This window comes from Taurulus bubalis, assembly GCF_910589615.1.
Source record: "Taurulus bubalis genome assembly, chromosome: 15".
Taxonomy (NCBI): domain Eukaryota; kingdom Metazoa; phylum Chordata; class Actinopteri; order Perciformes; family Cottidae; genus Taurulus; species Taurulus bubalis.
The window spans coordinates 10,475,347-10,481,346 of NC_136603.1; positions in this window are offsets into that span (position 1 = coordinate 10,475,347).

The window sequence follows — 6,000 nt, forward strand, 5'->3', positions numbered from 1 at the left end:
ATCACCGTCATTCTGTACTGCAAACATACAAAAACAACAACACCAGTGATAGGAAGGAAGGAGGTTGGGAGAAATGTATTGTAAGATAACTAACAAGACATGTATTTAACATTAATTATTCCAAACTTAAGAACACAAATACATCTTTCTATAGTTTCTAATTATTATCTACAAAGACATAAGCAGTGTCTTTGAGGACTGATACGCCCTTTCTATGGAAAGGGCCGGAAAGGGCAGGACCAAGAAGTCTTTCAACCAGTTCTCAGTGTTACAGCTCTTCAGTTTATGTGCAGTGTAATGTAAGGCCTGTGTATTGTCTTTAGTTGTAAGACTTTATATGGAATGGTAGTACTACTTGATCCTGTTTGCAACAGCATAACATTTGCAGCATACTGTTTGCAGTGTATATATGTTCAAAGTTGCAGTCAGCAGGAGCAATGCACGAGCTACAATACGTGTAAACCATTGAAACAGGCCCTCTACTGACACAGCTTGCCTTCTAACTGTTCTTGACACTGTGAGAAAATGTACATTTTTTTAGTTTGGTTTTGTAAAGCTCAGTGCCTGTACAAAAGTAGTCAGAAATAATAATTTTAAAAAACGTTGTATTTTGGTATTATTGTATTGTTTATGTGGTGTTGGACAGCATGGTGTTTTTATTGCTATATTACCAATTTACTAGATATAATGTAAAAAATAACAATACAGCTATTCAGTCAAGCAGAAGTATTCACATCCATCTTCTCAGGGCATATTGGCTTGCCAACTCCCCAAACTGGTAAATATTGTTTGTTTAAAATATATTTTAATATTTGTGCAGAACAGGACGTGTGTGTGTGTGTGTGTGTGTGAGATTACAAAAAAAGCCATAGAACATAGAATAATATCATAAATAATAGGTACACGAACAACAGCAAAGTGCTTCTTTGATGGGCTAATCTAAACCAATCCCCCTCTAGGGGGGGAAACTGAGCGATTGTTATATAAAACTGTAAAGCATAGGTTGTTTTAGGTCTATTGCACACCATAAGTAATATACAAGTGAAATATATGGTTTGGTACATGAGAAAATTCAAATAGCATTCAAATAGCCCAAATGGGCCACAATAGGCCCCAATGAGACCTGGCCTGAATTTTCGAAACTAAAACCCTCTCTTACTTTGTTCTGCTTCACTTTATCAAAGTCAACCTTTGCAGAGAGAATGTTCACATAGTGTGCTATTTGGGAGAGGTTTAGACCTTACTGCTCCATCATTCTAAAGAAATAATCATCCTGAAAGTGCTTTTTTTCTAGGCGGACCTGAAACCTTTTAATTGTTGCTGTGTGTCATCTTCATTTACTCTTAACCAGTAACATATAGACTGATATTTACACATCTGAACCACATGTGTAGCCTTGCATTTAACATTTTAATATATGAAGATCATGTGACACCAATTTAAGAAAGCTTTACTACATAATGTTTACTCAAGCAATAATATATGTACTAGTACAAACCAACCAATATTAAATGATGCATTTATGGTAGTGTAAGGTGCTTGGGTTAAAGCAGTATTATTAATGTACTGATGAGTAATTCAGTTGTTGCTGAATATGTATATATTATATATATTATATTTAACTGTATATGTATATACAGTTAAAACAGTCTGATTTACTAATCAATTGAGTGACCATTTTATGCACGCTTATCAGATTAAGTTCGCATTTACAAAAAGTTTGTTTTTCTATGACAGTAAAAACTGATGCTGGAGTTCTCTTCACTTGATGTAAACCTACTTTTGGCCGTCTTTGTTTATTTGTTCACTTACAGAGTGAATAGATAGTAAAATTGCCCAAACATCATTACAAATAAAATTGCTCCTGTAGCAGGGGTTATAAATTAGCCCCTTGTAATTTATAAAATAATGGAACTATCAAATTGGGTGGCCAGGCTGCAGTGAATCACAAAACGAATAGACACTTTTTCATTCACCAGCATCAGTCACTGAGGCTCATGGAGAGACTTTTTTGGGATACCTAAACATCAACTGGCTTTGTGTGACCTGTGCTCTGAAAAAGAGATTACTATGTAATGACTCAGATGATGAACTAGCCAACCAGTATGTGCTCTCAGATGACTTGAGCAATAGCAGCCTCATGCATTGACCACATTAATACCAATGCTAGTGAGCACTGCTCTAAGGCCATATCTGGTCATGTAGGTTTTAGTGATCATCATTTAGTGGCTATAGCTAAGAAACCCCATAGTACCGAAGGCTGGGCCAAGGATTGTGTTGCAAAGACCAAACAAATCCTTCTCCAAATAAAAACTGATTAATTACATATTTTTTAAAACACCCTTGTGCAAAGACCACAGTGTACACAGTCACATGTGCCATTCAGGAATGGAAAGCAATAAAAGGAGTAGGATCTCTCTTTGATCAGCAGAATGAGGACCATCATGTCCTCCCTGAAAGCAGTCCTCTCTCTCTCTCTAACCCATCTTACAATACACTTCATATATGCCATAAAAATCAAACAACAATGAGCTTATTTTGGCAGTGTTTAAATTCTCGCCTCATATGATAGAATAGATAGATTGATATGCATTGCGTACAAAAATAAATAAATAATAATTTATGTTTAACTTACATTACACTTCTTCGTCCTCTGTTTGTCTGTGCACTTTATTTAAATGTATATTTTTATGTTATATTATATTGTAAATATAATTGCAAATGTAATATGTTCCTATTTCTTGCACTGCGTTTATTGTCCAATGTTATGCACCACCCGCCATGACAAAATCCTTGTATTTGAAACAAACCTTCTGATTCTGGATAGGATTACTTATAATACTCTTGGGTGTTACTATTGTATTGTTCAAGGACAACCTGTATTCAGCTAATGTCTTCCTCTCCGTATGACTAGTCCTTTAAGCTGCATTTGTGCATGAAAGTGGCCATATAAATAAAGTCTATTATTTACTTCTAACTGTACTTATGCTCCTGTTTTAAGCAGCAGATGGCAGATCACCATAGTAACTCAAACTGAGTGTGGAGAAGTGAAAAATGTGAGAGTTGCATCCCAGAGTTGTTTGTAATGGAAGCCACGCACATGCAACTCTCTCATTAGAAGACTGAGCTGTCTAATGGGTGGCCATTTGTCAAGAGGATGCTTGATGGGACTTAATGGGCACAGGATGGGAATTAATAAATAACACCCCATGGTACACGTGTGGACAATTAATAGCGCTTAACAAGAAAGAAGATGGATTGGGGGGTGGACATTAGCTTAACAAAGTTGGCTGTTTGGGGCTATTCCCCCATCGCCCTGTTGAGAGAAATGTAACTTAATGGGGGTGAGGAGTTGGGGACAGGAGGCTTTTAATCATGGAAGGCGGGCATTAGGAAAGCTAGCTGAATGTTAAATACAACTCATTACTCTTGTATGGTATGACCCACAGCTGTATTTTACCCTGCAGTAAAAGTGGTGGCACTTTCCTGCTCTATTTCTTTCCACATGTAGAGGTAATAAGGATCATGAGTGAGCGTGCCAGTATTGTGTTTGATTCTGTCTGTTTGGCTGTACATAAATGTGCCCAGTAGACCTTGTGACATTGAATAGATACAATAGAGCAGTTAGAAATCCTGTCTATTGTATATCTACATTACATGTATCGTGGTTATCTGGATCATGGACCAGGCCTACTCATTATATGAATAATTTCTGTCATATTCATTGAATGTGCTGTAACTCCGTTACGTTATTCATTCTGGCCACATGACATCTATTGCTTCTGTCCATCCGGGGAGAGGGATCCTCCTCTGTTGCTCTCCCTCAGGTTTCTTCCCCTTTTTTCCCTGTGAAAGGGTTTTTACTATCTTTATTGGGGGAGTTTTTCCTGATCCGATGTGAGGTCCCAGGACAGGGATGTTATGTGTACAGACTGTAAAGCCCTCCGAGCCAAACTTGTATTTGTGATGTTGGGCTATATAAAATAAACTGAATTGAACATTTAGTAGTAATTGCTAACATTTTAAACCTGCTTTCTTTCTGCATGTTATCAATTGTTATGGTTGCCTTTGTTTTTGTTTGCTGCTGTGTAACTTTTATATATTGCAATGTTAAAGAAAAGTTTGAGAAGTTTGGTAGTGTAAATGCGATTCATATTCATAGTGTAGAGTAAGGTGCATTACAAATAAGGGAGCCCATTCTGAGTGTGGCTATTCAGCACTGGGCTTGTCTCTATCAGATAAGATGACAGACTTATATTGATGGGTCTTGTCCTTGCTCAAGCAGATACTGTACGGTGTACACAGATGCAGGGCCGCAAAATTCCCGAGGGCTTCCCTTTGGCTTCACAGTGCAGCTAGAGTGACAGACAAGTGCTCCAGGTGGATAATCCTCTGAAGAGAAGAGCAGAATTGGTAATGAGAATCTGAGCAAGTAATGTGGCTGTTGTATTCAAGGCAATGAATAGCAAGCACATTTAGTCAATTATTGACAAAATGCCCTTTACCTGATGAGGTCCAGGAACAGTGCACGGGTCTGAGATGAGTTGTGGCCTGCTCTATTCAATGCAAAAAAAATCTTGGGCTACTCAAGTGCTCGCAGTGATCATGTTAAGTGGAAGTACTACTGGGAGGAAAAGGATAGATTGAAGAATGGATCTAGCTAACTTCTGTAAATCCAATCATTTTTTTAGAACAATTAACTAACTCCTTAATGGAATAGGTAATGCCTACGCAAATATGCTGACCAAAGACCTTTTTTTTTCTCTGCATATAGTTAGTACATCATTTACAACTGAAAGATTTGCTTCAGCAACCACTATCTTAAAGCTAGTGGCTATGTGTAGCACAGAATCCAATATGTCTTACAATAAGTTCCACTGAAAAGCCATTAGACCCATAGTGCTCCTTCCATCGAAAATCCTAATGGCCTTCTGTTGGGACAGGTGCTCCACAAATTGCTTCCTCTAAATGATTAATGAGTGAAGATTTATAAGAGGAGCGGCCCAACTGTGTGGACTATGTGTATGTGTGTGCGCACATGAATGTGGTGGTTGACCGGGGTGTAAAGCTGGAAAAGTTAGAGACTTTCAGTAAAAAGCTACTCATTGCTACTCCTACTAATCTCATCAGATATGGAGAACACTTTATTCCCCGGCCTAGAATTGAACAAAGACTTTAGGTTCCTGGTAAGGAAAACATATAAAACACTTTTCACGCAAAGAGGCAAAACACAAGGAAATAATGAAAACATCTTCAATTTGACAACACATGAGCAGCATTTCGAAAAATAGTGAGAAAAAAAAAAAACAGCACTTTGTCTTGACAGTGGTCTCACAATGGGAGAAAGTATAATGTTGAATGTGGATGTAGTGATACTGGTCTGTTTAGATATGCCTATAAGTATGTATCACATAATGTTTCTGTCTTGTGTCCACCATAACACTTCTGATGTCATTTACCAGCCAATCCCAAAGAATTAGTAGGTAATGAAGCTCAAGCGTGAATTCAGTAAGGAAGACAATATTTACTCGCTGGTTCATTCAGAAGCCAGTCAGTAGTCTCACAGCGGTTACTCCATCAGCTGATTGGGGGCTGGTATGTTGAATGAACCATTCAGTCAGTTGTCATTTCAGCTAAAACCGATGCGACTCTCCTCCACCCCAGTCAGTCCTGCTCTTCATTCATCATCGGGTTACAGCAACTCCCTTCTTCTTCTTCTTCTTCTTCTTCTTCTTCTTCACCACCACCACCAGTGTCTGGACTCCAGGGGGCAGATGCAGATGCAGCATCACAACCCCTTGCTTATCCTAAATCAGGATGGAGTCCAATCGCCAAAGACTTTGCACTATTCAAATATATGCAATTGTAATAAATTATTGTTAAAACCTGAAACAAATCTCTCCTGATTGAAATGAGATTGACATAAAAACGTACAGAGTTACAAGACTTGTTTGATAACACAACTGTCACGGTTTGGGGTTCTCTGGTTTCCTGTTTTAT